This window comes from Bombus terrestris, chromosome 5 (assembly GCF_910591885.1).
Source record: "Bombus terrestris chromosome 5, iyBomTerr1.2, whole genome shotgun sequence".
Taxonomy (NCBI): Eukaryota; Metazoa; Arthropoda; class Insecta; order Hymenoptera; family Apidae; genus Bombus; species Bombus terrestris.
In genome coordinates, this window is record NC_063273.1 from 3,759,700 (window position 1) to 3,781,795 (window position 22,096).

Sequence of the window (22,096 nt, forward strand, 5' to 3'; positions counted from 1 at the left end):
GTGAGATTCTGCGCCACAAACGCGTTCCCTGAACAAGTTGCCTCGCTCTTCGAGTTATCGTGCTCACGTGCTGCAACCAACTGCAAAGATGCAAACGGAAGATTTCGCTTCGCGATTACCTCGATAAATTCGAAAGCATTTAACTACGAGCATTTTGTGTCTCCGTCGTTTGAAATTCTCCGGCGAGTCTCTTAAAGGGGATAAATGATAGAGATTTAGAAATTCAAGATGGTGCACGCGATAATTAACGCGAATACATTTTTCATAGAATTCTTCACTGCGATATAGTCTTTTAAAAAAATATACCACGCGTTGAAAGTAACTAAGCTAATAACTGAGATTTCAATTCTGTTTTTTAACGCCGTGGTAACCGAAGGGAGTCCCAGGAATTCATTTAACATTTTCCTTGTCTGTCCCTTCTACGTATTAATTCACTTCACGATTTTTAATGGGTTAAATACATAAAAGTTTCTTTGAAACTAAATTTATTACTAACAAGAATATTCAAGAGTTCATAAAATAATTCCCAGTAAAATTTTAACTCGCAGACGATATAAAAATCTGCATAGGAAAACAAAAATTAAAAAAAAAAAACGCCATAGAAAATTTCGATACAAAACGTTCATTTAGAGTGAATCTCGGGCAAAAGAAGGGACGAATTTAGCAAGAACGCTGAACCTTCCGTCTGGATCACAGTTCCACTACGTTATTTTCCAACTTCTTCAACAACTTCCTCTCTCTCTACTGCCCTTTTCCCATGTCTATCGTCGCAAATCATCCGCCTACAACCCCAAAAGAGCGAGAGAAACCATGCTCACACGCCTCGTGCAGAACATCCAAGACACGAGAGCGTTGAACGAATAGCTGCGACACCCTTGCGACAGATAACCGTGAACAAGTTCGCGCTCACCCTTTCCATTCGAGCATCTGGCCGATTCAAACGTAAGACGCGACACGTTCGAGCTCCTTTTCAGGATGATTAAAAAACACGGACACGGACCAGGCCCATCTGTGTCTTTCTCCTTTCACCAGCTTTTCGTTTCACCCGTTAACTTTCGTTCGTCGGAAAAAGGAAGAAAGAAAGAAAGAAAGAAAGAAGAGAAGAGAAGAGAAGCATCCCTCCCAACGCGGCGGATTCAAGGGTGTCTGCGTCGTTGGCAGCGGCGGCGCGCGATCAGCCAGAAATCCGATACTCGATGAGAAAGCTCGAGGGAGATGACTTCGCTCGTTGGAAAAGTTTCTCCCATTAAAGAGATGAGATTTCATCGAAGGCCCGCGCGCTCCCTGTATCTTGCTTCTTCGCCCATTCCGCCCCTTTTCACAGTGTCCGCGAGCACCGCCATGTTTCACCGCCTCTACTCGTCCGCGAGCCATCCCCCTTTCACCCTCCGTCGGCCTTATTTTTTAATACGCCTTTTTAGCCGTCCCGCTTTTCATTTTGCCGACGAGAAAGCCGCGGGCGGGATTAAATACCCGCGTTAATCCGATTCGCTGTAAATGTTTTCGAGCGCTTCCCAACCCCTGTTCACCCCCCGCTGGACTGCTCTTTCTCTCTCTCTCTCTCATTCTCTCTTTCCCTCTCTCTCTATATATATATATATATATATGTGTGTGTGTGTTCTACGCTTCCCATTTGTCGTTCGCGTGGATTCTACGAGCTTTCGTGAGAGTGAAGTATGTGAAACCACGGTTGTGCGTGTGTACACGCGTTATAGAAACGCGGCACGGTTGTACAGTACTGTACACGCGCGTACGAAACTAGTTCCAGGACGAAAGGGGATGGTTTTGCTCGATAACGTCTACGGGGCTAAGGGCGCGCCTCTTCTCGCGCGCATTATTACTTGACCGGCCTCGTAATCTCGGTCGCTGCGCTAAATTTATTCATGGCTCGGCTAACAGCGTTAAGGTATGTTTTACCTACCGCCACTGGATGTTCTTCGTTCGAGCGGGCTTTTTTCGTGTATCTTGAGGTTTCGGTTTGGGGAACGGGTTGAAGTAGAATTCGCGTACGGTGGTTGTCTCGTGAAAAAGTCGAGTGAGACGAATGAAACGATCGGAGAATTAATTCTGTACGAAGGTAAAGTTAATACTTTGCCATTACTAAAGTTTCCTTTTGTTTTCTGCATCCAGCTTCGTTAGCAACAACTAATTTCGAAATTCACCGAGTAGTAACACTGTATCGTTAGAAAGATCGAAATGTTTTAACTTGCGAGCCAATTTGCGTCTGATCGTGGACCGAGTCGAGTTCCAGCTTTTCCTATGCAGACCGATTTTGTAATTCTCGATTTTTCAAAATTTGTAAATAGGAGGGAAAGCGTTAACTAATGAACGTTACTTAAAAATCTAGAAATCACTCGACGCTTGCCTTGTAATCGCTTTTGGAAATCGTGCAAACGCGCGCGCAACGAGGTAAACACTCGAATCGACTCGGTTCGGTTGAAAATTCAAAGCGCCTCGCACACTCCCACACGAATTATCGTTGACTGGGTTCGGGTCACATCGTTGCATAGGTGTACTCACCGTGTAGCGAACTCCAGATGACGTCAGTACATCCAATTCACGTCGAAGGCAATCCCTGAAACACACAGAGGTACACGGTTACAGAGAGATGAAACATTAACCGAATTGTTGACTACCGGGACGACACAGGAAATCCGCGCCAGGGTTGCTTTAGGCTTCGATCACTGCCACGGCGCGAGTACTCGCTGAAAAGGTTTTACACTGAAGAGAAATATACAATGTGTGCGCGAACTGTAAACTAAGTTTGTTTAAATTAACAAACATCTTGAAATTCGTTATGCACCTACGAGATTACGTAGAATGGTTCAAAAATACACGGAAAACTTTCACGTGTATGTTACGTTCACAGGGTAACGCGAAGGTCTAGAAATGATTTACATTAATCATGCATTTGATAATTAAAGTACGTGCACGTGGCTGCTAAAAAGATCGGTAAAAACAATCTCCATGATAAAAATAGTTTCACGAGCGAGCTATACAGACGCGTGAGCAGTTTCGTACAGGGCAAACAACGCGGTACAGGACGTCAAGCTGAACGTTCTATGTCGCTTACATGTATTATTCAAGCTGACAGTGACGCGACGCTTAGCAAGGGTGAATCCTCGTCGGACAAGAATGCTTGGCGAGAAACAAAAATACGGAAGGACAAGGATCCGCTCACCGCGATGTCCTGCAGGAAGAGGGGAAAACTGGAGTGTCCAACGAGAATGAGGCGGACAACGAGCAACATGACGACGACGCCGACGACGACGACAACGACGACAATGTCGCGCTGATGCTGGAGGAGGAAATGTTATTTCTTTGGGACGCTAAGTGACAGGTCGAAAGACATTCGGAGATACTCGTGCCAGAATGTCGCGAAGACCGTCGCACGAATCCGCTGAACGAACAGCGAGTCATCGTGCAAAAGTTCGGACGCACTTTTGCCAAAGAAAGAGGGAACACGACGATGAAACTAGTCGCGAAAAATCTCGCTGATCGTTTGACCGACGCGACGACGACAATTCTCCAGAACAATCGGTGGAATTGTTGTCTCGGAGATTTTGCTTTTTCCATCCTCATCCTGTTTTTGTCAAGCTTTATTCTCGAAGATAACGAATCGAAGAAATAAAGGGTTTGATGGTGCTAGAGAAGATGATAAGAGATAGAGGATTTGTGAAAAAATTTATCAATTATGTGCGTAATTATGTATTTATTAAAAATGTGCATTGTGACATTTGTCAACGAAAGCAACTTCGACAAACGAAGGATTTATCTTGGACATTTTGACTTATCCTTGTTTCCGCGAAGAACTGTTCTCGAGGGAAGGAACGTACCGAGTAGAGAAAATAAGAGATTCGATGGAATTACAAAAATTGGAAAGTATCAAATCTGCTAAAACGCGTGTATTCTACTAAAAGACGAACGTAAACGAACGAAGTGGAGAAATTCGATTTCAGTAAAATTCGAAATGAAAAGATTGTATTAGTTTGAGGAATGAGACAGATTCGATCGCAGTAGAAAGGTTAAAAATAGCGTTATTCGCGTAGTATGTAGGTGATATTGATTTATAGCGTCGCCTCTACTATATATTTTCCGTCGGAAGCTAAAATTTAAAGCCTGAGTTTTTATAGAATAAATAGAGCTTCTTCGTAAACTGGATAAGAACTTATGACTCATTCAAGTGCTATTTATCTTCGTCAAGGTTCCCGGCTGTGGAGTTCTCGGATCTCAAGTTGAATTACATTAACCTATTTTAATGGAAAGCAAGATATGTTTTCCTGGAATACATATGTACATAATTTAAGACAAACTAAAGCAAAAAAACTTTCAAAGTTGCTAGAGTGAAAAAGGAGATGCATGTATGGAGAGAATGACATTTTACCATTAATAATTGCCTATCGTTGAAACGTATTATCGAATGGTAAATTGCGTTCTCGATTCTCAGATTAAATTAAGCGCACTCGATATGCAATGGCTACAAAAAATATTTGCATACCATCGTATATTATTATAGCATTTGCATATTAATCGGTTAGGTTCAAGTATAACAAATTTCATATCATTTAACAACGCTTTCAAACGGCTACAAAATTTTGATACCATGAATATGATGAAGTACAAAACATGATAAAAACGACGTTTCGTTAGAAAATGAAGAGTATGTGGAAACATGTTTTATAGCCGCTATACACGGGCTTCTGTTTCCTCTCTTTCGTCGTGCAATCAAATTGTCTATTTAAATTCTCAATCCGCTTCTATCTAAGCTTCGAATCAACACAAATCTACTATCGGCCGGCCTGTGAAATATGTTTCACGAAAACTGCAGCCATCTTTCACGATACGCGGAAACAGGACGAAGATTAAACAGTTAGGCGAAAACCTGTCTCGCGGAATCATCCCCCGAAACGGATCGTCGTTAACACATTCGTTATCGATAGGAGCGAACGACAAATCGAACTAAAAACCGAAAAAGAAGAAAAAGAAGAACAGGAGGGCAAGAAAAACGACCGTCCATCGATTGCTATCGAATTACCCATTCGAGCGATTCTGCGCCGCGTAAAAAATACTTTTATTCGACGAGAGCGATCGTTCGCCGATTATTGCATTCTCCCACGCGAAGAGTAATGCTCCCCCGGCATCGTTTGCTTCGCGCGGCCCTCTAAACCGTGCCGGCAGAAAAATGGTGAAACGAGCAGACTGAAAGAACGCTGCGAAAGCTGAAGAAAGAAAGAAAGTAGATCGGTGTGTATATCCAGGTTCTATGTGTGCGTGAATAAAAAAAGAGAGAGAAAGAGAGAGAGAGAGAGAGAAAAGGGAGAAAGGGAGTGAAGGTGGAGAAGGTATAAAGTAAGAGGAGCGGAAGCATTAGTGGTATTGCCATACTATTACTCGCGCCCCTCTTAATAGCTCGCCCATTAAAGATAATGAACGTAAATTATGCGTAACGGAGCACAGTTAAAAAGGTCGCCTCTATCTACCGCACGAGGTACGGCCACTCTAAATTGACTGTACAACTGGACGGTTCCGCATGGCGGGACACGGCTGTCCGTGAAGAAGTGGATCGGAATGAACAATTTATTGACACGCCGAACCTACCTGTCGTGGGACTACCGTGTATATACATTTACGTGAAATGCAAAAGATAGCCATGGAGATCGAATAAGAGAGCCAGTAAGGGAAGAATTTATAATTTAGGCGAACCAAGTATATGTACAATATATGTCATTTTGTAGGCTTGATTTAAATCAGTTGGAAGGATGTTCTTCAATGGGTGGAACACTGTGATGGACTTGAATCTACGATATAGTGTAGTAATAAATTAATTATCATATGTACGATATTATCAACCGGTACCCTTTACCATTCGTGATACAGCTTTGCAACTAGAAAGTAAAATGATCCCAATTGCCAGGAGTTGTATAAAAAGATTCTCAATATACCATTCTCAATATACAAACTTAAAGAACCATACGGAACTTTCTCATATTTGCAAACTCGGAACTCATTATCTAAGAAAATATTTTACGACGTTTCGTTTTCTCTCTTTCAAACTTTCAGCGTCAGAAGATGAAACTGTTGGACCAAGGAAGCAAATGTAAAATGCTACATTCGAAAAATTTGGTTGCCTGCTTTCACAAATCTGATGAAAAGAACGTAGTCGCCTGTCTATACAAGGTAACGCTGCAACGGTACCATTTCGTCACTGAATCTTGAACGAAATCGACGGAATAACAGGAGAGAAAGGGGGACACAGGAACCTGTATAATATACTGATTTTCACGTCTACATAGGGGGATATATTCGTCGCACGTCCGTGCCAGATTTCCTTGAGTTATATCGGCAAATGCCGAGGAAAATACGTTGTGTTCGAAACGTTGCCGGTCTAGTCGGAACAAATGTTTCACGACTGTACACTGTACATCTGGCACTCCAGGTTTTACGCTCGTGGATAGAGAGAGCGTGTCGTTTTATCGCGAGCACCAATCTATTCTTTGATTGCGCCATTGTGCGTTTCCTCGGTTTACGTACTCGCGGAAAGAAAAAGGGAAGAAAGAGCGGAAGACGCGGTCGATTCCAGTGTTTTTCTTTAGCTTCTGTCGGTATTGTTCTTTTTTCCTTCGTAGAAATTAATGGCAAAGCGTAACTCTTTAACGCCCAAGCACTTCAGTTATTACGGAAAATTGCGAAATACATATGTACGTTGTAGTTTGCTATTTTGAGGTGAAAGATACGAACAACGAGACAAATTATAAATTATTGACGCATGTTACATTGGTGCAACAGATATTTATAAGTTATTTGTATGTATGAGATTTTAAACGATTTCACAACGTTTTAGCACACTTGATTGAAATTTCAATCGTGTATTACGATATACTTGTAATTCACTCGAAGTGAATCAATAGCGATAGAAATGAACGCTTTGGCAAATAAACAAACGCGACAATAATCCATCTATAGCACGCGTAAAATATTAAGAATTCCAATGAATAACAAATTAATGGCTGGACTTTCAATTTCCGAGATCAATCGAATTTTTTCCAAACGCATTCATATAAAAAGTTTAAACGGCCGATTTATCCCGGACACAGTGAAACGTTAAAAACTTATAATTTTCTACTACTAAATTTTCTCAACTCTATCGTTATTAAACGAGACTGTCCTGTTCGTTGCTGAAAAGCAGCAAACGATCGTCCCGCGAGAAGGCAATATCGCGGCACGGTGCATAAAGTTCATAACGCATATGCTTTGGTAACTCCCTATTCAGCCGACGTTCGCATGATGGGAGTACGTCAAAGGGTAAACTTTATTCCACGGCATTCCTTGTGCAGTGGCTCCAACCGAGTCGGATAATCGAGACTCTATTGTGCCACTAATAATATTAGCTTTCGGGACAGCCTGCGTTTTCAGTCGTTCTACGTTGGCAATTCTCAGACGTCACGTTAACGAACGCGACCATTAGAACGCCGGATACGAAAAAAAGTTCGCGAGCTTCGTAACAAGATGTGAACATATCTCTTTCGTTGCTGAAATTTTGCATTTTCTATTATATTTCTCTGAAAGAAATTACCAACTGAGAAGATAATTTGAATTTTAATAACCAATTAGCGAAAGCTTCTGTACCTTCGGAAGGATTACACGGACGAGTCGTATCGTTCAAGACTTACGATTAAATTAATACCAAAAAGAAGTTCAATAAATGAGCCATTTAAAATGTCAAACCGATCAACTCTCTTCCTAAAAAGTTCTTAACTCGCGTATATAACTGACGTTTAATCTCTGAGAAACCAAATCGGGTGCAGCAACAGTTTAACTTCTGTATAATTCAAACGGACCTCCTTTGTTTTAATATATCGCGTTATAACGAGCACTTTACTTCGCAGATTTCATTATATACATTCTGTTCAATTTTACACGCTTCAATGTCCCATAGACAATTTAATAGCCAGCGGACAATTAGATAAACAGCTGTGGTCAAATCATTATCCAGCGAAACGATCTCTAACTTTTAACTCACAATATATATTACGTATACGTATATCATATGTGCGAACGATCGTCTGTCAATTTGAAAAGCATTTCCATCGCGCAACAAATGGCAAATACCTGGCCGAGCGAACAAGGCAAAAGCGCGATTGCTTTCATTTTCGCGCGTTTTCATTGCCGGAGATAATTGACAGAAACATAAACTAGCATTTGCAGATGCATCGGCAATGCGGCAAGGAGTATTCGATACTCGGCAATGTCTCTTGGAAGAGGCCATTAGACGCTCGCCACCTGATTCACTATCCGTTAGCAAACGTTTCACCCTCGCTTCTTTAGCGTGACGCGGACCCATTACCATTTAGATACGAGGTTGCTCGGCCCTAGGTAGGAATTCTAATTCGAGGCCGGCCCGAGTAAATTACACGCGGACCGCTTAACGTCCGACGATATTTCACGATCGGCGGCGAGGACGCGGGAATGGCCGCGTGACCGTTCGAAACGTCGATTCCCATTGGCCGACTCGATGCCAGAATGCCATCGTGATCGTCGATGATTTACGGCGTTTCACCTCGTTCGCTACTGTATCGAGTTTTCGTTATACCTCGGCTTAAGTGTGTTTCGCGCGCAGGTTATAAACTTGGAGATTCGCAGCTCTTTTTTCTGTGGTATAATTTCACGGATATGGGATCAGAGTGGTTAAGGTGAAAATCGTCGTGTGGATATTCGACGTAGCTCGAACGATGAAATACTAGGATCTGAAAACTAGGTTTATTTACAACGTTTTGCTTCTTTTGCTATCGTATCAAATTTTCGTCTCATCCTCAGATTAAACATATTCTTGTAGAAATTGAACATTGTTTATTGTAAATGTACAAACTTGCATAATATTAATAAGAAATCATCGAAACAGTGTCTAAAACCGTAAATTATTCGTATCCGTAATATTTGTCATATAGTTAGAAATCTCGTTAAATGAATATCTTGATTCAAGCAACGTTATTCGTAGTTTCGTATCGAATGACAGTGCCAAGATCCAGCGCGCAGCAAGACGGACTACCCTCTGTTTCAGACATTCCAACCCTCGTGTCACGCTTCACCGAGCTCGCCCTTCCTCAAACACTTTAACGGTACCTGTCAAACAAGTCCAGTCTAGCCCAAACCGATTCTAACCCGACGTAAAGACGATTTAATCGCATCACGCGAACCTCTTAAAATTCCACCATCCTCCCCCGAGGAAAACGTACTCGTAGACGACACTCCAATCATTTCGAGCATGGTGGAAGAATTTTCAGTACCGGGAATACGAAACGAGTTCCCCTTTGCATCTTCATCGGCGTTTAAAAGCGTCAGAGAAACCTCCGAACTCGCCACGATCTTGTCTTTCGACGAGGACGGCGATCGAGAAGGGCGTTGAATAAATTCGCTTCTGGCCGCGTTTAAGGAGCGATCGGCCGCTATATAGCGGATCGTCTCGTCCATAAACATTAGATAACGGAAATACGAGGGTGGAAAGGGGCTGAAGATAAAGAGGAGCGCGAATCGGTGCGAAAGAGGAGAGAGGCAGCCGGTAATAGGCGCGTCCATGAGAAATATCGACGAGGGGCGGAATTCCGGAGATGCTATCAGCCCTTAACCTTTACTCTCTCCCTCTCTCTCTCTTTCTCTTTCTCTGTCTCTTTCGCGCTCACTTTCGGCCGAAAGGCGAAACGAGCGCCAACTCGACGATGGTATCGCACGCCTCCGAGAATCCGGCTTAATCCGCGAATCGCTTGTTAGCAGTGCAAAAAGCGGCGACCAAGTCGAGGGATCGAGCACGCGGCTCCGAATCAGAAGAGAAGGGAACGTCGAGAGAGGTCGATCGTGACGGAGATATCGCGGAGGTAACGCGCGATGTAATTGACTGATAATGGCAGATAGCTTAATATCTCGCACGGCGTGCCACGGAAAAATAGATTTCGCGAAAGTTTGATGGTATCGATGTTGGCACGAGACTCGATCCGGAAAGGTAGGAAGGAAATACTTTGCGATAAGGGCTGTGGCGGATTTAACTCTGCGAGCTTGAAGATAATAATCATTTCGAAGCTTCTGAACTAAGCCAAATTTGAAAAAGTTTCGGTCAAGTTAAATCGATGTTTGTCGGACCAAGATAAAGTTAATATTTACGTCTGGAGGTTCTTTGGCACATCTGTTGGAATGTGATATTCGCTTAGGAGATTAATATTGACTTGGTGCGTAGTAATTAAAATAAAGACAATAAAATAAATTAAAATAAAGACATTAAAAGAAAGACAAAAATCTCGTTGGAGGTACTCATTGTTTTTCACGCATTCCGAAAAACGCAGGACTCCTTCAAAACGCTGCGGAATAGGCCCATCGAGTGATCGATTATACGTGCCGCTTCCGATTAATAAAATTGATAGTTTTATCCCAGTCTTTGTATATTAATAAACGTATTTTCTGTAATTCTGATAATCGTTTATTAATCTCTTCGACAAACACTTCTGAAAACTCCATGGCGTTTCGGGGCAGGAGACTTACAGTGTCATTAGGGTCAAGGTAAGTTCGCCCCTGAATGAGAATCATTTTTGTAATGCGTGGAGAAGTTACGGACACTCGGTGGTAAAATTAGTTAGGTTTCAAAAGCATGAGATCTACAATGTCTATAAAAAGTATTGGCACTCATCCTTATTTTCTAATGAGACGATTTTTCATCAAGTTCTATACGCTTCATTTTCGTAGTTGGAAATTCTAATCGATTAACATAGAAATGCTATAATAAATACAATAATATGCCAATGCTTTTTATAGCCAATTATATATGAATTTCGAAAGACGAGATAGAAATTTGAGATAATTTAATGGAACGTAAGGTGTAGAAGACTTGTCAGAGATGCTAATTCGGACTTACGTGTTCTTCCTTCACAGTTGCAGGTTAATTTTGACGAATAGAGTGATCAAAAATAAATGTGACGTAATTCTCAACACACACCGGTTTACAGCGTTCTATTTTCTTTCCTTGTCAAACTTTGTCCATTCTATGGACATAAATAGAAAATGGACAAACCGATATGTAAACTTGTATTCTTTGAAAGTTTATCGAAAAATTAGAAGGAAGATAACGAAATATAAAAATATAATATAGTAAGTAAAAATAGATGGACGATATTTAAGTCTAGTTAAAAGTAGCATAATGCGCAACATTTATAAGACGTTAAAGGAGACTACATCTAAATATACTTAAAGCCGTAAAACTTCTTGCGAAAGACGCAAAACCCAAAGAGCCGGAAAGATTAGGAAAATCACGTCCTGGCTGCGACTCCCATTTAAACCGTCAGCAAGAAAGTTGGATAGCGTAGGCAAGCTTACGAGTAAATAACAAGCAAGAAGAGATATAGTTACACGAAGGAGGCTGTAATTAAAATCGGTTAGTATATACTCGGAGGTAATGAAGGGGCAAACACACGGTTTAGCTATCCAGCGACTCGCGATTTCCTCATACGTTCAGATACAGTCGTATCGTTGAATACGAACAACCCTTGTATCAGATAACATTACGGTACAAAAGTTTAATATTATTCCACTTAAAGCCTCCAGAATTTTATTTTGCGTGAGAATTTAGAAAATCAGATTTTACGAATATTTTATATTTTGCTTTAAATTTGACAAGGCAAATTTACAATATGTCAGAGAAAGTTTCCAATTTCGTTTTATACAGAATATATTACAATAACGATCGTTAACTTGAATCAATCGAAAGATATTAGCTTCGCGAAAATTCTATTCAATTTTATCCTAAGGTGTAACACCAAGTTAACGATTAATCTCGCATCCACCAATTTTCAGACCGAAATCTACGACTATGACAAATTAGAAACCTACGATTGCAATCATCCGCCACTATTAACATCCTCGAAATTATCTCGCAAGGAGTCGTCGATCGCGTCAGCAACAAGAACATCATGCGCACCTATAATCGTATTCCTATGGATGCTGGCTGCGCGAGTGTAATTTCGCAGACGCACACCATTGCATTTCTCCTGTGCATCGACAGCGATTACAATTCCCCGCAACGTAATTCCTTCGAATCCCTAATTGCCGCATTCATTCTCGCTCGACTCCATTTCCAGGCGTTGCGCGTTCATGCGTGCGCGTACTAAGGCTGTACACGCTCGAGCGACACGCACGTGCGCGATTTACGCGCCCGACCACCAAACGAAATAACCGCGGCTCACCTGATCTCTTATCAACATCTGGAATCGATATTGCACGAAAGGATACAGAGAATACTGTTATTTTCTCCATCTTCCCTCTGCCAACCTTTTTGGAATAGCGACGACGTTACATCTTTGGAAACGCGATAAATCTTTCAAGCTCGTCTGTGATACACGCCGCTTTCGATAGAACGATAGCGCGAAAAACTCGAAGGAAATTCGTCACGCGTTAAAGAAGAATACATGTGGCAGTCGATAACGAAGATACAAATATATATCGAACTTGATAAAGCGACACAGTGAGACATTTGTCCAGATGGATATTCGGCAGGACAATGGGAACCACGGGTTTAAAAGATTTATTCGTTTTACCAGTAGATCGGTTTACCTCGTCTCTGAATCATTTTAACGAAGTACGTGAGAACGTAGATTGAGATACAAATTTTCTTTTGACGAATGCTTCGTTTCTAATCTTCGGATAAATCGTCGTTTGAGAAAACGTAGGATGTTTGAGAAAAAAATAGAATGTAAAAGAAAAGCGTAGGCTAAAATCTACGTCAATACACTGTTCAAACACGTATTTCCAATTCACAACTTTCTCACATTATGTAATTTTCCCAACTTCATATATCAAATCCTATTCGAAATATTTCATACATTTTTGTATGTTAACTGCGTTCCGTGAATTTTTGCATGCTCAAATTTCCCATAATCCTATAAAAATACGCAGCCCAACGACACGCGTACGACACGACAGATTAAACTTCGAAGAAGCAGCAATCAGACTAACGAACGATCGCTTAGTCTCCATCCTTGTTCGCAAATGCGTCTCAAAATTGGAACGGATTGAATTCATGGTCGATTTACCACCAGAAGGAGACTCGAACGTGATTCTGGTTAGACAAAAGCTCACGACGAATTCGTCACAGCTCGTACACGTGTATTCGTGTCGCAAAATCGCGGCTGTATGCCGACCGCGACGGAATTCGAGCAACGGCCAAATTCGACGGCTTTAACCAAGAGCCAAAATTGGCTCTTAGGCGCTCCGTAAGGAGACAATTGGACATCGGCCATTCCGCTGAGCGACAGCACAGATGCGACAAAAATATGCACAATTACGTTGAACGTTGGGACGTCGCTTCGTGAATAATAGGCGACCGTTTCTCCATCTTCCGCTTCGTTCCTATAGAAACTCTGGCCAGTGTAGAAATTGGCCCAGGCCACCGTACGACCGTTTTACGGCATCGTTGTCACGACGATTTTTTTCCTCGTTTTTTTATCCAACCAGAATGTCGTACTTGGGTCTCGTCTTACGAAATTTCATTGCGAGCTTGCACCTAATACGTACCGGTGATAGAGGATAATCCAATTACATAGCAAAGGTTATGTGGTTCTAATTACAAGGATAATAGGATTATTTGAGTTACCTAAGCTTCAACACCTTAAAATTCAATCTTAAACTTTGCACTAAATTTACGAAACATTTCGCATTTGATGTTACACTGGAACAGCAACTAGCTGCACCTAATAAGTTGGTCATATACGTAAGTCTATCGATAAACCTATACCTGAAAGACGCAACAGAACGAACGATTCGGAATGAAAAGCTTCCTTCGATACTCTGCGGCAAGATAATAGAATCAGGGTGCAGTAGCGCGCACAGCGAAGCGTCGCGTCGCAAACGCTGTTCGTGTTTACCGTATGAAACAAGGCGGGCGTAAAATCGGGAAACAAGCTTTTTCAGTTTTCGCTACTGCCCCCTCTACCCTCCTATCGACCCCCTCTTATTCGAGAACGTGGGCGGCGTTCGCGCGACGAGACGATATCCGCGCGAAGATTCGTGCCGATGAAATTCCGGGGCCGAGGCTATTATCGGGAAGCACTCGTTTTAAAATATACCCCCGGCGTGTGGCATTTGCAATTCCGACGAGGAGTCCACGAGTTTGCAATTCGTTCGGCAGGAGGCGAGCACGTAGCCGGCCAGACAGCCGAACGCTCGGCCGAGCGTGCGGCGACTCGCATAAACACGCTTCAAGTATCGAGCCCTGGACCAGGAAACGACCAGGTCTTGTGTACCGACGGACGCGACGTTTCCATGCTGGTATAATATGACTTCGTGTTCTGTGCTTGTTAAACGTCCCTCTGGATGCAACGTTATTTATGTACCTTCGAAACAGACGGCCAACGATCGAGAGTCCACCAAAATGGGTGTGTACAGTGAATCACAAAAGTATTTGTACCGGCATTTTTCAATTGCCAACTTTGAGCGATTTTAATCTTTTTATAAATACAAGTTTAGCCCTTAAAACGTACATCATCGTCGATACGAATTTTGAAGTTTGTCTCGTAAAAAATATCAATCGTTCAAAGTTCGCAATTGGCAACGTATCGTTATACCGATGGGAAAATCGGATGATCTTCGAGGATAAACCACACTGGTTGATTAAGGTCGCTGCGTGATAAATGAAGGGTAGTATCTCCCTAGAGCTGAGGCAAGGAATTTGCAAGCGTACCAGTTCCAAGTAGCTGGCTTCCAATGAAGTGAAATCAGTCTTCACAACGAGTAACCCACGAATTCCCTACTTTAACACATCTTAACAGTACGAATAGTTTGTGAGTCATTGTACGTAAGTAGCCAGGAGAATAAAAAATACCCGAATGTGTTATTATATCGTGTACTATTGACCGGCTACTTGCAACATAAAGCGCTGTTTTAATCAGAATTCACCATGAACGCAATATACATTCGGCATTCTCCATTAAATCACAACTGAAACGCAGCCCACGCATTAATCTATCCTATCTAAGTAGATAATTTTCGACACCACCAGCGACACCATTTCAGACAAAATGGGAAAGCCACGAAAGCGCACGATTGTCGATGATACCGCACGATATCGGCGGAAGAAGCACGAGCGGAACGTAACACACAACTGCCATCGTTAACACCGCGTTTCATAACGACCGAAACAATCCTCGAGCGACGTTGGTTTCAGGCGACAAGGGTTATTTAGCGCATTTACGGTGAATCAGTGCTTTCTCCGTGAATTATAACGCTGAATGTTTATCCACTTCTGACGAGAGACCCTCCATGCGACCGACTCAAAGTGGTACCGTTAATTTTAACGAAGAAATACGCCCCCTTCAGAAGGACGCGCTCCCTTCAAAGCCTGGCCTCGCTTTACTTAGCCAACGTAACTCTTTTTCGTAGCTCCCTTTCCCCTTCCGTTGCTCACCCTCCCTCTTTATGCGCGCAACGCTGTACCGTGTGTATACCCCAGGTGTGAACGCGCGCTGAATTTTCTCCTTTTTCATCCTATCCTCTCCCCTATCCGGCGCTTCCTTTTCTCTCGACGTCAAAACGACGCCGAAATTGGACGACGGCCAAAAGCGACCCGTGCAGTACGCGAAAAGCCTGTCCTTTTCCTTCATCTCGCCCCTGGCCACCTTCCTATCCCGACCATCCTCGTCACACCTCGTCGTTTCAAATGGAAACCGTCTTCGTTCCCTCTTCGTCGCCGTACTATCAATTTATCCAGCCATTTCTTGGCCCTCCTTTGCCCTTGCGTTTATTCTTTTTGCGGACTTTCGTCGCCGCGACCAGCCCACCGTGGATAAATTATTGTTTACTCCGCCTAACATGACGTTTCTTTGGCGAGGTTATCGTTTGTTATTAACAATATTTAGCTGGCACTCGTCGCCGAGAAGAACGCAGCGAGATAGAGCGTTAGCGAGATTCGATGAATAGCGAGAGGAACGTTTGTCGTTGGATTTGCGACGAGAGAATTCGAACCTCTGGTGATTGTCTCGAGAGGTACGATGGTTGACGTTGTCTTATTTTGTCGAAAATTCTTCTGAAATAAATATTTTTGTGAAAATTTTTCTTTCTCAACGAACACAAATTCGATTTTGTCGCGAACAAAGCGTCGTATCGAATATTTTATCCTATATTTTCGATTTACTTTTTCACATAGAATTATCATTTTATCGATTGTACGATAATTATAAGGACATTCCGTATAATGCAAGAAATTATTTGTACTTTCTCTTGTTTTTACATTCTTCGTTTTATTGATATCGTTATATCCTTATTTACTTCCATATTTTTTACCGCTTCATAGTTTTGCCATTTCTTAAAATTTCTATATCACCAGAGTCAAAATCTCACTATTAACAAAGCCATTTTGGTTATTTTTTTTTTTTATGTATAAGTCGCTATGAAACATGTTCCCCGAAACATGCAAATACGTGAAAGGAACTTTTCATCGACGTCTCGTCGAATTTGATATAAAATCCAATTCGGAGTGTTCAAGACAGGTATCAATAATTCGTTCGGCCAGGATAAAGGGCCGATGTAAATTTAAAGTGCGGTGTATATCGCAGCGTAGCTTTTTTTCACGAATCGACGAGCTGCGTTAAAATTTATACGACACGCGTTTTCATGCGAGAATATCGAACGATCTCTGACACGCGCCGCTCCATTCCTTTTTCCCCTTTTTTCATTTTTCCTCCTCCCTCTCCCCCACTTCGTGACACTTTATTTTCGATAGAAAATTTAATACCCGGTGCTGCTGACGCGTGCAGCGAAACAAAGCAGATTTTAATTATGACGCTGAGCCCCGGGACTTAAAATCAACGGAATAACATTAAACGTAAAACGAACGCTCGTTCCGAAAGTAACACGAGCATTGTCGACGAATATTAATTTACTATACGTTATTTCTGCCTTTTCTTCCTTTCTTAATGGCCACTAGTACCATGACACATGATAATTCCTCGTGAAATTGTGTCGCGACGTTGGCTGCCGATATGGTAAATACGTGACTGTCACATTTTTGTACAAAGACAAAAGATTAACCTTTCACTGCGTTCTATCGATCGATACCCCGCGCTTTTCGCAAAACCAGTGACGTAAATCAGCAAATAATAGTTTGCAACAATACGCGAAGCTCTGTAACGTATGTATAATCAAAAGTAACAAAAAAGTTACTAAAAAAAATTTAATAAAAATTTAGGTGTATTATAATTGTTAAGAGTACGATACCACCGAATATCAGGAACACGCACACCACGATATATACACAAAAAATATCTACAAATTACAATCGTTCCGATACTTTCGATAATTTCGCTATATGTTCCAACAAAAACGTAATTTAAATGATATAAAATAAATACGCCTAAATCCTTTTTAATGCATCCTGCTATTTTCGTATCAATATCTTGATTAATTAAAAAGTTCCAACAAAACCGTCGTTCACGTTAAGAGCTCGTCAATAAAGCGTTAACCGAAATGAAAGGAGGATTTCGCGAACAGAAAGCGGAAAGAACACGCGGCGAAACGGACGTATCAGCATGAAAATACAAAAGAGGTTGCGCCAGGGTGAGGGCGGGGGTTGGAGGGATAGCACGATTGTCGCAGATGAGACGCGAGGCGCAATGCGTTTCAATAAAATTCCTTATATATATTCGGGATCGGGCAAGGGTTTACACGAAAGCGAGTCGAAGGGAAGGTGCAACGCCGCGGAATATTGAGTCGGGGGCTTACGACGTAAACGTGGCCCGTTTCCGTTTTCGCGGTCCTTCCGCGATACACATTCAGGCGAACAATACGCGCCCGAAAAGTAGAAATACCCGTCGTGAGACTCACTGCCGCGGAAAATAGAATTTCCAATACGTCACCTCCTAGCTGTTTCGATAACAGAAAACACCGTCTCTCGTGCATCGATTCCGCGATTCTTCGTCTCTCGTTCTTCCGTCGTCTGTTATTCCGATATCCGACTCTTGGTGCTGGTCGGATAAGGTTGGTCTTGGTGCGAGAGCTTTTGTATTATTATAATTGGACGCGAATTTTTCTGAAATTTCACATTTTTACGAATATAAAGGACGGAATGAAGATATTTATTTCGTTTATTAAATATTACAACAAATATTCTGCTTTCGATGTTTTATATTTTCTTTTCTTACGTATTATACGCGTACCTTTGGCTGCACTTTGGCACTTTCAAATTCTCCGCATATACGTAACAATTCGCGGTTTAATTATAATAATGTCTCTGGCGTCTCTAAAATTTCGCGAAATAAATACAAATTAAAAGCGGAAATTTACACGGAGTCGTTTCATCAAATTTTTTACAGGTGAACGATCAAATAAAAAAAAACTTGCTGAAGGTAAACAGAAATAAAAAAAAAATACCAAAGAAAAGAAACGTGTATTCCTTTCTTAAGGTACTCGCAGGCTGAAAGTGCATCCGAGTGCAAATAGTCGGGACGATTAGTCGGTGGTAAAAACAGAAGACGACGTGGGTCGAGGTGGTGAGAGTGTAATGCACGTATTCCTATAGAGCGGAACGAGATGGAACCGAGGCCGCAACTTCCCGGAAACAGCTTCGCCTCGGCTTACGCGCGGCCGTTACAGCCGTTATAGATAGCACCTGTTACCTTTACTCAAGCTCCACCAGTCGCCCCTGGCTCTTTCACCCCGCTTCAATTCGACGCTCCTCTAACTACACGAGCATCGCTTTTACATATCGCGCCAGCGTTCTCTTTTTATCCCCCCGAGTCGACGTGCCGGCAATTCTTTCGTGTGTGCACGCCGAGATCGAAATTTTTACAGCCACGGCCTAGAGACGTGGCGTTGCTTGTGACCGTGATTCGTGAGATAACGTAAGAGCAAGGAATAGAAAGTATTATGTGTATGCTCGAATGTTCTCTTACGATGGGTTTTTAGTAAACGAATAAAATTGAAACGAATTGCAAATAGGAGATGTGTAAAATTAATAAGAATGATCTATAGATTTAGAACTTGAACAACTATGGATATAAAAGATTCAATGGTCATTTCGAATGATCGATATATTATACGTATTGCTGATTGAAAATTTAGGTTTACTTTTTCCAGTGTACCTATATTGAAACAGCTGCTGACTTTGTTATTTGTACGTTTGGAATGAACGCTAGAAATGTCAATAACAATATCTTTGATCAAAGATCAGGAACAACCAGACCCAAGCAACAACATCGACATGGTAGCAGAACACGTTGGTAACTTTCTGCGAGATTATTGGAATTCTCGACAATTTACAAAGATCCTACCGAATCATCCCTTCTAGTTCGATTGGTCGCAAACCCTTACCTATAATGTTTATTTAATTCAGCCAACAGTCGCTAATAACCTTTGATGTTGATACGACTCGGAGCTTATAAATAAAAAGGATATGTTTTACTTTGATGACATTCTTTTACCAAGAACTTCTTTAAAGCGAAAGAATACAAAATTGAGCTTTCCTTTAAATTCTTCGGTTCTAGGAAAAACATATCGAACCCAAACTTTCCATCAGTACAATACCAATAAACATATCGCGTAAATATATCATTTGAGAAATATGTTTATCCTAATAAATGGCAGGACTAATAGCCAACGTATACTTACAAGTGGATGAAACAAATTGTTAAACATTAATACGTTTCTGTTTGCTCAGATAAGAAAAACGAATTAAGATTAAATCCTGGACAATGCTAGAATCTCCACTAAACAAGTAGAACGAGACGATTTTGATCAACCGCGTAGATCTGTTACGTCTATAGGCTGCATCTACTTATGAACAGACAAAGTAGAACGGGAACGTTTATGATCAGACCTCGCTCCAAGTAAACTCTTTTAAATTCTGTTAACAATTTTAGACGTCAACGAATGATGGAAATTAAACGATCCGATAGAAATTAATCGAAACGATATTGCGTTCCCTTTTAATTTTCGTAATACGTTGTCAAGATTTTCCATCATGCCACGAAAAGATGCGTCGTGCAATATAACCGCAAAGTTTCTCATCGACGGAAGGAAATTGGTTTGAAAAGAGGCGATCTAAAAAAAACGTAACAACTTGTCCTTGCTTTGGTAGGTCTTGCCGCGACAGGAAATTGATTTACCTGCACACGTGGATTTATCTTTACGCTGTGGAAAATATACTCGTCTTTCCTTTTCTGTTATATCGGCGATCAGCAGCGTGGCCTCGCTTATCGTCTCTATCACTTGTCCAACTTTTTAATACTTTAAACAGCACTTAAAAGTTCATAAGTCGATCTATACATCTATTTCTACCGAATATTGAAAATTAAAAATTATTACAACCATATCTATAATGTGTACTTTACATCTCGTTCGGAAATTATTTCGAATACCGTTTGACTGTTTGACTTAAAAATTGTTATAATTTTATTAATGCGTACGCCGTAGATGGCAGCGTAAATTTTCACAATGAAAAACAACAGCGTGAGTTGCTGCTGTACTACTGTGCAAAGCTCATATACAAAAATTGTATATAAAATCATAGAGGCACTACAGGTAGCAGTGATTTTGAAAGTAGCTTTAAAAAAATACACTTTCAAAGCCGTCGAGCAATTTAACTTTTCAATTATTTTTCGCAAATGGTTTCGTGTTATTAAAATATGGATCGGTGTAACAAAAAATAAATGGAAATTTCTCTCAATCTTACTTTTCATCGCTTTGCCAAGCGTTTCCATTTGCTACTATATTTTCAAATTGTTTCAAAAATTATTCGACGTTTAATCTGTTGCTAAGCTGTAAGATATCGAACAGATTAACAAATAATCACTAATTCTAATATTCTCTAATTCTAAATTCTAGCTTACGCTATTCAGAAGGACGAGATGGTAGGTGCAAGCGATTCTCAAAGAGAGGAAATAGAAGTTGAAAATTGATCGACCTAATTCTAGACCAAATTATCGCGAAAGGAAAGTGATAATATAATGACGATACACAAGATACATAGATACTTATACGTTTATCATTCATATTATTAATACTTCATCTTTATACGAAGCAATTATTTAAAGATCTAAGATTACGAATGGATTACTGAAAGATCGTAGGATATAAACGGCGCTAACTATTCAAAAAGATTCAAAGCCCTGATGGCGAAGAAATTCTATCTCAAAGCGAAATCGCCATTGCACCTCCGATTCCTTACGAATGAAAAACAGCGCGTCGGATGTCTCTACGATGCAAGCAGAAAATCCAACGTCTGTAATCCTGAAACGTCTTTGACGTTGCGGAATAACGTTCGTTTCCAACGATATCGCAACGAATCTCTGTCTCGGCGAGTTATTACCATCGAGCTGGGGATCTCGAGGCGCCACACGGATAAGATTATTCACCGATGTTCTCTTAATCTTAATAGAATTACTCTCGAATCGAGAGATTCCCGCGATCCTTCCGTAATCCCAGTTTCGCTCGGTGGAGAGCTGCAAAACCATGGAAACGTAACCTGAATCGTGCCTGGCCGCCTCCACCATTTTTAACCACGTTGGTGCAGCTGGCCACGACGCGATGGATCCATGGAATTCAACTTATTACGGGCGTACACGTGTACGTTGCCGCGTGTAACGCGCGCACTACATTCGCTCTTAAGTTACAATCAGTTCGACAAGTAGCAACGTGTCACCGACTGATTGTGCCAATATACCTTGCCGTTTCCGCCCGACCGCTACATCCAATCGGTTTTCATCCCTCCTTGCTTCCTCTCCTGCCTCTCTCTCTCTCTCTCTCTCGTCTCTGCATCTGGACGGCGATCGAGCATTTTTCCTCTTCGCATCGAGTTTGAAATCCGCGAGTGTTTCTTCGTATCGTTCGGTTTCGTCTTGCGAGAAACCATTTCGCAGTTAATATTTTAGTCGACGAAGAGAAGTTCGTTTATTGCTAATACAATTTCCCTGTTCGTGGATGCACTGCTGTTTCCCACTTTTTTAACGCGTTGTCAAATTTTTGCCAGAAACAAATTCGGACCATCGTATTTACATTTAGAAGATTTTAAATCGATTTAACTTTGATTTGTCAGGTATGGTGATGTTTGATAGGTTTGGTGATACGGAATGTA

General features: G+C 41.4%; 1 protein-coding gene across 3 annotated transcripts in view; it reads right to left on the reverse strand.

Moving 5' to 3' along the window:
* The window catches only part of LOC100650807, a 587,269-nt gene that overhangs the window by 496,581 nt on the left and 68,592 nt on the right, over positions 1-22,096 (reverse strand). For all 3 annotated transcript variants that reach the window (XM_048405682.1, XM_048405681.1, XM_048405685.1), the window contains exon 2: positions 2,521-2,575. The gene's annotated coding sequence lies outside the window, so the exon portion shown is untranslated. The remainder of the gene's footprint in view (positions 1-2,520; positions 2,576-22,096) is intronic.